This window comes from Dreissena polymorpha, chromosome 6 (genome assembly GCF_020536995.1).
Source record: "Dreissena polymorpha isolate Duluth1 chromosome 6, UMN_Dpol_1.0, whole genome shotgun sequence".
Taxonomy (NCBI): Eukaryota; Metazoa; Mollusca; class Bivalvia; order Myida; family Dreissenidae; genus Dreissena; species Dreissena polymorpha.
Genome location: NC_068360.1, coordinates 98,297,480 through 98,307,972, shown reverse-complemented (window position 1 = coordinate 98,307,972; position 10,493 = coordinate 98,297,480). Strand labels below are relative to the sequence as shown.

The following is a 10,493-nucleotide window of genomic DNA, read 5'->3' as shown; positions in this document are numbered from 1 at the left end:
ATAAGTGGTCCGAAAGGTAAATACATTTCAGTATCTTCTTATCTGCTGCCATGTTTTACAAAGGTAATTGGATGACAATGTAACCTCACTTGAGTGACTCAGCAAGTTTTTTATAATTTGCCAACAACATATATGGCCTTTAGATCGAAATAAAACAAAGACAGATGGAGGAAAGACATCCAAAACGGCCCATATTGAGCTAAGTCGAGCTAAACGTATATGTTTACAAATAACTGTTCGCACACATATCTCTCAGGTCAAATGATGTTTTATTAAATGGGCCATTACCAATATGGAAAAATATCTAAGAAATCTCCTTTACAAAATAACAAAAATCATCGCTGTAACAGTTCTATTAAAATGAATAACATATTTATATATATTTTCCCCGAAAATTAGTCTATTACTTGGTCGCAGGATTACCATCAAAACTTTTTTTTCAATTATATTAAAATTGACTGCACAAGACTTGTTTTAGTTGCTTTTTCTGTACCAACAGAAACGCATGCCATGGTATGTACACTGTATTCGAGTGAACATGATATATTTTAATTTATTATATACATGTTTAATGCTTTTAACAAAATACTTTGTATCAATCGTTGAAATAAAAAATCCCGTATTACGCTACTCGCTGTTTCCAATTCCGTATTACCATACTAGCCGGACTACTTCGACCCATTTAATGACGTCACATTACACGCACCGAAAATAGAAATATCGGTGGTCACATGACGAGACTTACATACCCTATTACGAAATATATTACGTAGTACATCGTGTGACGTCATTTCTGTGACAAAACACAATAGTTTTATCTAAACTCTGTAAGGATATGTCGGACCTGGTGTTTTTTAGCAGTAAACTATGTGTTAAAAACGTATTTTGGAGTGTGTGTTTATCATGCATAAATGTATATTTCGATAGGAATACAATAAAATAGTGTGGTTTAAACTAAGTTTCGATAAAGACATGGAAGATAGATGTGGAGTGCATATCGTTAAAACGTTTTTGTTATAAACATCGGATTAAAGTTGTCAACTTAATTGTTATAAAAATTGGATTAACGATGGCATTAAGGTTAGCGTGTCGGAAACCTGTGTTTTCCCGGTTCGAATATTTACTCGTTAATTTACATAAACTGTATTCATACGCGTCTTAAATAAACTATGGCGTACCGTTTTAGGCATTGTTTTGTCAATTTTGTTAAAGTAAAAATACATTTGTTAACTGTTTTCTTTAGTTGTTGTATATAATAAAAGGAATATTACGCTAGTCAATTGTTCCAAGAGTTTGTATCACTCGAGTGGCTTGTGTGATGACGTATCACACGAGAGGCGGAGCCTCGAGTGTGATGCGAAATAGCACAAGCCACGAGAGTGATACAAACTCTTGGAACAATTGACTAGCGTAATATTCCTTTTATTATATACAACAACTAACGAAAACAGTTAACAATTGTATTTTTTTTTTACTTTAACAAAACTGACAAAACAATGACTAAAACGGTACGCCATAGTTTATTTAAGACGCGTATGAATACAGTTTATGTAAATTAACGTATAAACATTCGAACCGGGAAAACACAGGTTTCCGACACGCTTACCTTAATGCAATCGTTAAGCCAATGTTTATAACAATTAAGTTGACAACTTTAATCCGATGTTTATAACAAAAACGTTGAAACAATATGCACTTCCACTTCTATCTTCCATTACTTTATCGAAACTTAGTTTAAACCACACTATTATATTGTATTCTTATACATTTATGCATGACAAACACACACTCCAAAATACGTTTTGAATTCGTTCGATGTTTTAACAAATAGTTTACTGTTAAAAATCACCACGTCCGACAGGTCCTTAAATTACATAGAGTTTAGATAAAAATATTGTGTTTCGTCGCAGAAATGACGTCGAACGATGTACTACCTAATATATTTCGTAATATATTTAATATTTCTATTTTCGGTGCGCGTAATGTGATGTCATTAAATGGGTCGAAGTAGTCCGGCTAGTATGGTAATACGGAATTGGAAACAGCGAGTAGCGTAATACGGGACTTTTTATTTCAACGATTGATACAACCTGTATTTGGTTAAAAGCGTTAAACAGGTATATAATAAATGTATTTATTTTGCGAGTTTCTGTTTCTTGGAACGATTGACTAGCGTAATATTCCGTATGTATCTATAGAACTTAAAATATTAACATTGACAAAACAAGGCTATTGTCAAGCAATATGGTCCCCTACCGGCGCCACCATTGTCAGAAATTCCACCATTTTCAGAATTATTTTTTTTTGTTTCCATAGCAACCACAATTTTTGACGTAGGAACAAAACGAAATAAGGTGCATAATGTCCATATTGCCATCTATCCATGTTGCAAGTTTCATGAAAAAATATTTACAACTTTTGAAGTTATCGCATGATCCAGAAAACCACCATTTTCAGCAGTATTTCTAGTCTATTTGTTGCACATAGCAACCAGAATTTTGGACGTAGGAACAAAATGAAATGACGTGCATAATGTCCTTATTGCCATCTATCCATGTTTCAAGTTTCATAAAAAAATATGAAGAACTTTTAAATATTATCGCAGGATCCAGAAACGTGTGAAAGACTCATAGACTCACAGACGCACAGAGCGCAAAACATAGGTCCCCTCCGGTGAAACCGGTAGGGGAAAAAAAGAACGGCACATACCTATGACATCAGTTTGAATGCCGGCTTCCTCAAAAATAGGGGCGCAAATGTTTTTGTAATTCTTCTCTCCTCTTGAAAACCCGGAGATAGGATTTATCAATACAAGGAGACGCTTTGGCCTGTCAGCACCTGGTTATGGAATATGGGTATCGAGGGTTAAGTTGGACACTACCCTATTTTATTCGTAAATATTGTAATATGGGAATAACATAAATATTATCAGGGAATAAATTCCTTCCGGCAGTCTTTAATTTAAGGCTAATGACAAATTGTTCATATAGATAAGTATCATTCAATGTACTATGTATACTAGAATGTTAAACAAGTTTTGTCTAGCTCTACGTCAGAAGTCTTTCAAATTGACCAAATTTCATCAAGAATGAGTCATAAATATGGCCTCCAGAGCGGTTGCAAGATTTTTTTGATTTTGACCTAGTGAGCTAGTTTCTGGACACGCCTGACCCAGATTCAAACTAACCTTGATAGTGTTAAGATAAACATTCTGATCAAGTTTTATAAAGCTTCAGTCAAACAGTTTACACAAAAGCGGTAGAATGTTTTTTTAACCTCTTCATCTACTTTCTAAATGTAAATAACTCAGATTCAAAACATTGCTAATTAAGATTGATCTGCATCTTGGCCGAAAAAGATGTATTTGTAACTTTTTTCCCCAAAATTTGGTATGAAATTTTTTTATGTATTACTCAAAATAAACAAGAGATATGTTCGTCAGAAACACAATGCCCCCGATTGCGCCGCTTTGAAAAAAATATTTTTTGTTTTTGTTTTTTTGACCTTTGACCTTAAAGGATGACCTTGACCTTGAACTTCCACCACTCAAAATGTGCAGCTTCATTAGAACGCCGCTTTGAAATTATTTTTGTTTACCTTTGACCTTGAAGGATGACCTTGATCTTGAACTTCCACCACTCAAAATGTTCAGCTCCATGAGATACACATGCATGCCAAATATCAAGTTGCTATCTTCAATAGTGAAAAAGTTATGGCCAACGTTAAAGTTTTTTTTCGGACGGACGGACAGACTAACATACACACATATAAACATACACACATACTGACATACTGACTGACGGACAGTTCAACTGCTATATGCCACCCTACCGGGGGAATAAAAAGCAAAATGTTAAAGCTGAAAGGAAATAAAAAAACAACCATTAATATTTAGATTGACATTAGCTACTTTCATATAACATTACAACTATATTTGCATATGCCATCAAATCACAGTAGTGTTCTATTAAAGGAGGGATTTATTTGATAAGTTCATGTTTATTTAACGATATTTGACCTCAACCTCAATAGTCACTTAATCATATCAATATAAAATCAACCAGAAATATGTCCCAATGACACGAATGTCTCCGCTATATGTCACTGAACACATAAATGAGTGTTTGCAACTGCTACACATAAGGCCTTTGTCACTATTGTTGACATTGACCTTTTAGCTAGCATTCTGACCTTATCAATAAATATCACTATTTTAAGGAGCATTCACAAACCTTACTTGCCCGATGTGACCTTGAAGCGAGCAACATGTTTTTTTTGCATGCTACAAGTTCTCTTGATATTAAACCATTTGGCCAGTTATTTTAAAATCGCAAAGTCATGCATGTCAAAGTTATGGCTTGGAAACGAACATGCATTTACAGTTAATACCAAAGAAGTCCACTGCGACATTTACCATGAAGCAAGCGTCAAGGTTGTTGCATGTGACATGTCGTCTATTTATGAAAATCATTTTTGCGAATTTACTTTGAAATTCCACGTAGAATGACCAAGTGATTGACCGGACGCAAACATTTACTTTGTCTACAGCCATGGGGAATCATGCACCGACTCAAAATATGACCTTTGGACTACCTACATGGCTTTTGCATGCGGCATATTGTCATGATATGATAATCTTGTGTGCAAATATATTTAGAAATTCCATCATGCAAACCACATTTATGAGCTGGCCATTATCATCTCCGAGTACATCCACTACATTCAATATAACAGATATGCAAAAACTTCAAGTATCCACTGTGACCTTGATCTTGTAACGAGCAACAAGGTTTTGCAAGCAACAGGTCGTCTTGATATGATAATAGCTGGGCCAATTGTATTTGAAATCTTATAATGCACACGACCGTTATGCGCTGAATACGAAATGTCCCTCCCATACTTACATACAGACAAACATTGGACAGACAAACACTATATGATCTTCCGTCATTTAATTAACAATGGCGGGGGAATAAAAACCTCTCAATATATATTGAGTGGTTTTATAACATAATTATAGTTTTAGCATAATAAATAATGAATATGAATTGTGTTGGCAATACCTCATTTTTGTGATTCTTCACATCAGTTTTAACATACTGATCTCAGCGCCATATTGAGACAAATAACATAAATGCATTCTTATTATTTTATTATAAAATGTCGCAATCAATCTAAGAACTGTGAATAAAATTCTCACATTGGTTAATTCCATCCTGAAGGGTTTTCGCCACTGCCAAGCACACTCCATTACTGCCACTAAATGACTCTTCACAGCGTTTCAAAACAAAATCCTTTCGCTGTTTCACGTAAACAACCGTCAAGACTGTAGAGTCTTTATTCTTTACATCCTCTTTTGTTTTGACTGCCACCAGGTCCCGACAACGTACAGAAAATGTACCTGAATGAATATAAACATTGCATTGAACTTAAATTCTATTTAGATTTTTCAGAGGATAAAGCGTATTCTTATAACTGTAATACATCTATTCAAACTTTAAAGTAAAATTTCTTTGGTCTTTGTGTATTATCTTAAAGTGATATTATGGGCATCTAACAGTTAAAAGGTGCCTATCGCAACCGTTGTTTTTGGTGTGTTCACTTCATATACACTTATATGTGTTAATGCAGAATCTACATACAATTAAAACAATATACAGGAAAGACAAAAATAATGGATTTGAATATCAACCGTACTTTCGTTTGACTACTGATCACGCATATACGATGTGAACCTAAATTTAGTTTTAGTGCAGATTTGTTCATAAACGGCACAAAGACAAAATTTTGTTTTACGGATCATTTCGGCTTAGAGGACTCACCAGTCATGTAAATTATCGTATATAAAATATATTTTTAATAAACAACTGGTATCAAGATGAGTTGCAGATAATTGGTCAGTAACCACATTTTAACTAACTCTTTTGACCTGTTATTTCTTTTCAGCTCAATTCAACAGTGAAATATGCTCATAATATCACTTTCTTTAAGTATTAAGTCAAGCAAGAACACCGCATAACGGGTGTCACGCTCGGATGCGAAAGCTTGTCAGAATTTTTTTTTTAGACCTTGATCTTTGAACTAGTGACCCAACAAGAGATGTGTTCGTCAGAAACACAATGCCCCATTCTGCGCCACTTTGAAATAAAATGAATATTTATCATTTGGCAGGTATAGAAATCATCACCCTTTACAGCTTATTACTTCCCTTGGATTTTGTCCAATCCAACCGGGAGCGAGGGGTCTGTAGACAGTCAAATATGACCAAGTCAGACATCACTGACAACCAAGGCCTGTGGTTTATCAAACAGATTATAGCCTGATTTCATCATGTATCTTAGACATAAGCCCACAGGTATGTAATGAACACTACTATTAACAACTACGTACATGAAAGAAATGATAATTATATCATTTAAAAAAAACTTTGAAAAATCAATCATTTGAGCTATAAATAATCAAAATAATAAATCTGTACAGTTACTGTGAAAAGAACTTCAATTCTTTGTAAGGAAATATATAATATGAAATTTATAATTATATAAATTACTTCCCTTGAAAATAATTGTCTCTAACAATCTCTATTTTTAGTAGCAAATAATTAAAAGCCACTACCGTGACTGTAGATTCGCCACTCAAAATGTGCAGCTCCATGAGATACACATGCATGCTAAATATATAAAGTGGCTATTTTCAATATATTGAATAATTATCTCCCTTAAAAGCTTATTACTTCCCTTAAATGTGTATTTTTTACAGTAGACCTTGAAGGATGACCTTGACGTTGACCTTTTACCACAACGTGTTTGTCAGAAACACAATGCCGCCTACTGCGCCGCTTGATTTATTTAACAAAAATATAAACGTGGGCAGGTCAGATAACTATGTCCATTTAAAGCTTGTTACTTCCCTTGACTTTGTTTTTTCGACCCTAGACCTTGAAGGATGATGTTCACCATAAAATTTTACCACTCAAAATGTGCAGCTCCATGAGATACACATGCATGCCAAATATCAAGTTGATATCTTCAATATTAAAAAAGGTATGGCCAATGTTAAGGTTTAAGCACGACGCCTACGGCGGACAACGAGCTGGCTACGACAATAGCTCGGGTTTTTTCCCGAAAACAGCCGAGCTAAAAATGGATTGGTGAATAAGACCGTGTTGTGCTCTTTTGTAATAACTGCTCTTTAAAGACCTCAACAAATACACATTTGATATCTGTTTCTCAACAACCAATTACTTAAGAATGATACCTTAATTATAATAAGTGTAAAGAAACAATAATGATATTAAACTAAAAGTATAACTTTGATGGTTAAGGTTCATGGGGGGGATAAATTTCATTAAAACTTCTCTTTGGTTTTTCTTCATTGAATTTGGTACAATATGGTCAAACTATATATCATTTTAAAGCTTAAGACGGATAGAATAACATAAACACATTTTTGACATTCAATATTTGTGTGCTTTATTCATATTTTGGTTTAAAACCAATACATTTTTACACTAATTTACAAAATCTCAATCTAAAGTTAGGAAGGATATGCACTACCTTATGTTGAATAAATACAAAGCTATATACATATACAAGGTCAAGTTAGCAACATTTCACAGAAAATAATTGCCATAAAACAACAAATGAGTTTTTATTCAACTGCCTTTTTCGGATAAATATCCTAAACAAAGTTCTTAAAATAACTAAAACGTAACTACTTTTTAAAAATCCAGGTACGGTGGATAATAAGAGTCACAATTATATTTCAAAGGCTTAACAATTTTGTTATTTACCTCTCAACCAAATTGCAAATTTTACACCATCTCAAATTGAAATACATTGCAGACGACATATAAAATTGTAAAGAAATAAAGAAATTGGCAAAACTATTGATTTTATAGTTCGATTCCTTCTACCCATTTTGAAAGCGTGGCCATCGCTGTGATCCGTAGAAAAACGTGCAAAACAAATCGGTCGAAACCACGTGCAGTGGTGAGAAAACCGGGTATGTGTATACACATACCTGAGAAAACACATGTACTTATTTTGACAATTGTGTGGTACTAGTAAAACAACTATTAACATTAATCAGCAAGAGATCGCACTAAATAACAGAAATGACCACGCAGAGATATCATCACTTACCCTATTGCAAATATTTTCCAGCTGAAAATTGTCCCCCACACGACTTTTTTAGTTTATTTGTTTTGTTTTTTCTGGAGCCGAAGTGCATCTTACAGAATATCCATCCAACTTCCGTTGTTTTCACTTTCGTTATTAAAAACTCCGTTTAAAAGAATTATTTCTACTTTTAGATTGTTAAAGCGATGTATTATTATATATTATTGATAGAATTGTATACCGTGATGAATTGAACGGAGTTATGTATCGATCTTTCTGTCAGTCTGTAAGCGTACTATTTTATGCGCAATAATATAAGTACAGTGATTCGACAACGATTGTAAACATTGGTGAAATGCTTCTTACATAGTTATTCTTTTGAGTGTTTATGAGGTCTGATCGTGCAGTTTGCAAACATCAAAGGAAAGATTACAATCCAATGCATTTGTCATCGTCAACCGTTTGGAATGTCAATTAGGCGATGATTGAGTTTTTAGCATGTTTCTTTCTATTTTATTAATTTAAAAATGGCTGCCCCCATGGTGATGAAATGACATGTGTTCGAGTTTTGATATTTTTAGATATGTAAACTTTATTTACTATTTAAGCGTAACTTGCCCTCGTCAATGTCGATATTATTCACTAGTTATATAATTTTCCGCCGAAATACGTGGAATAAACATGATTCAGATTTTTGCAAATAATGTATATTTTAGTGTTAAAATCGCTTTGTAGTTTGATTGATTTTGTGGATGTTATGATACGTTGATGTACAAAATTGGTAGCAGTTTGAAGGAAAAACATCCTTTCAAGCATATATGTATACATTTTTAATGTGGCACTCTTCCTTTAGTCAAATTTGAGTTCAATGCTAGGGGTCCCACATTTTTCAAAATGAAGCCTCTACATGAACCTTAAATAAGAAATGAAGATAGAAGAAAATCAATAGTGGTTATTTCAAAACATTTTACACTTCCATAAGTCAGCGACTTTGTTTTTGCCCGATTATGAAAAAAAGTTGTACCGCTCCAAAATGGTTAAAAATAAGCACAAAGCCCCTGAAAAACTTGCCGAACCCATGGGTAAAAATGTTCATAATTATAACTTGCTTAATATTACTACATGCAGCATAGGGGGATATTCTTCACTCAAGTGACAAGTTAGATCAATGCCTGTATTTGTATAGTAAATTTGATCACATACAGCATTTTTAACAATAGGTATAAATCCGCAGGTCTTGTTAGGTCGTGCTTGTTTGTTCCTCAAGTTGCATCCCTTTGTTAACTGTATTTAAGTTAGGTCGGTAAATAAGGTAAATGAGGGAAAGACCCCAGATAATATTGAAGAACTTCAGTCCTCACCCTTTTTCCATTACGTATGTATGGACCAATGTAAATATGTATACAATTGCACTGCTCAAGACTGTACCATGTTCGGGTTTCTTCCATTAGCAATAAGGCATATTTCAATTTTTTTCACAGGCAGTTGGTTTGGACGAACTGTGTGTGCATATTATGCAGCGCGACCTTAAAACTAACTTCAGAGGGGACTTCAAGCAGTTTATGTCAGCTTACAAACAGCAAAATCATATGTTAGTATTTCTAAAGACAGTAACAAAACTTTCAATTAAATCAATGTGAATGTTTTGCATTGTTCCTCGATATTCCGTATTCAGACACAATGTTTGCTCGATGTCACACCATACTTGTTGAGACAAATATCCATGTGATCAATGGCGAAATATATTAGAACAAAACCACCCTTTAATAAAGACAAGTTAAAACAATGCCACCGGTACGCAGTCTTTCCGCTTTCATGTTTGAACTGCAATAACGGTTTATGAACGGCGCTTAGACTATCTGGCTACACTCTATATTCCTAAAAACTCATAACATACACTAAACTAAAAAGAATTCATTTGAATTTCAAAAAGGTTTCCACATACAGACTTTTTTGTATTGTGTTTTTTGTAGGAATGATTATACATTTCATTACTATATCATGCAAGGCAGGTCTGTGTCCTAAAAAATAATTAGAACGAAGCTGTTCAGTTAGCTTTTACCATTTTTCTTCTGGTCTCTAATTGTCCACGACAGTTCAGTTTGTGTCACTGTCAACTCACAGTCCTTCTGCTTCACCTAAATAAAAACAAAATGTACAGGGTAACTTACAAAAGGGGTGCAAGGATGTGGACAGCCAGACTAGTCTGATAACATTCTGTAATGTGATAAGCTAATTCAGTGATTTTCTACATCCAAGGAATTTTTACGTCTAATGCTGTTTTCTAGAGGTTGAAAGATATTTTTTCATTTCCTTCAAAATGTTAAAGTTCTTACACAAATTACAATGTATATATTTTGTGTTGACGTGGGG

At 33.9% G+C, this 10,493-nt stretch overlaps 1 long non-coding RNA gene across 1 annotated transcript; it reads right to left on the bottom strand.

The window, feature by feature from the left end:
• Nucleotides 1–2,715: 2,715 nt before the first annotated feature.
• On the bottom strand, nucleotides 2,716–10,258 carry LOC127835170 (uncharacterized). Its single transcript, XR_008028397.1, has 3 exons — nucleotides 10,183–10,258; nucleotides 5,201–5,401; nucleotides 2,716–2,838 (listed from the first exon to the last, which is right to left on the bottom strand). It is a non-coding gene; the product is annotated as an uncharacterized LOC127835170 (long non-coding RNA).
• Between the last annotated feature and the right edge of the window lie 235 nt (nucleotides 10,259–10,493).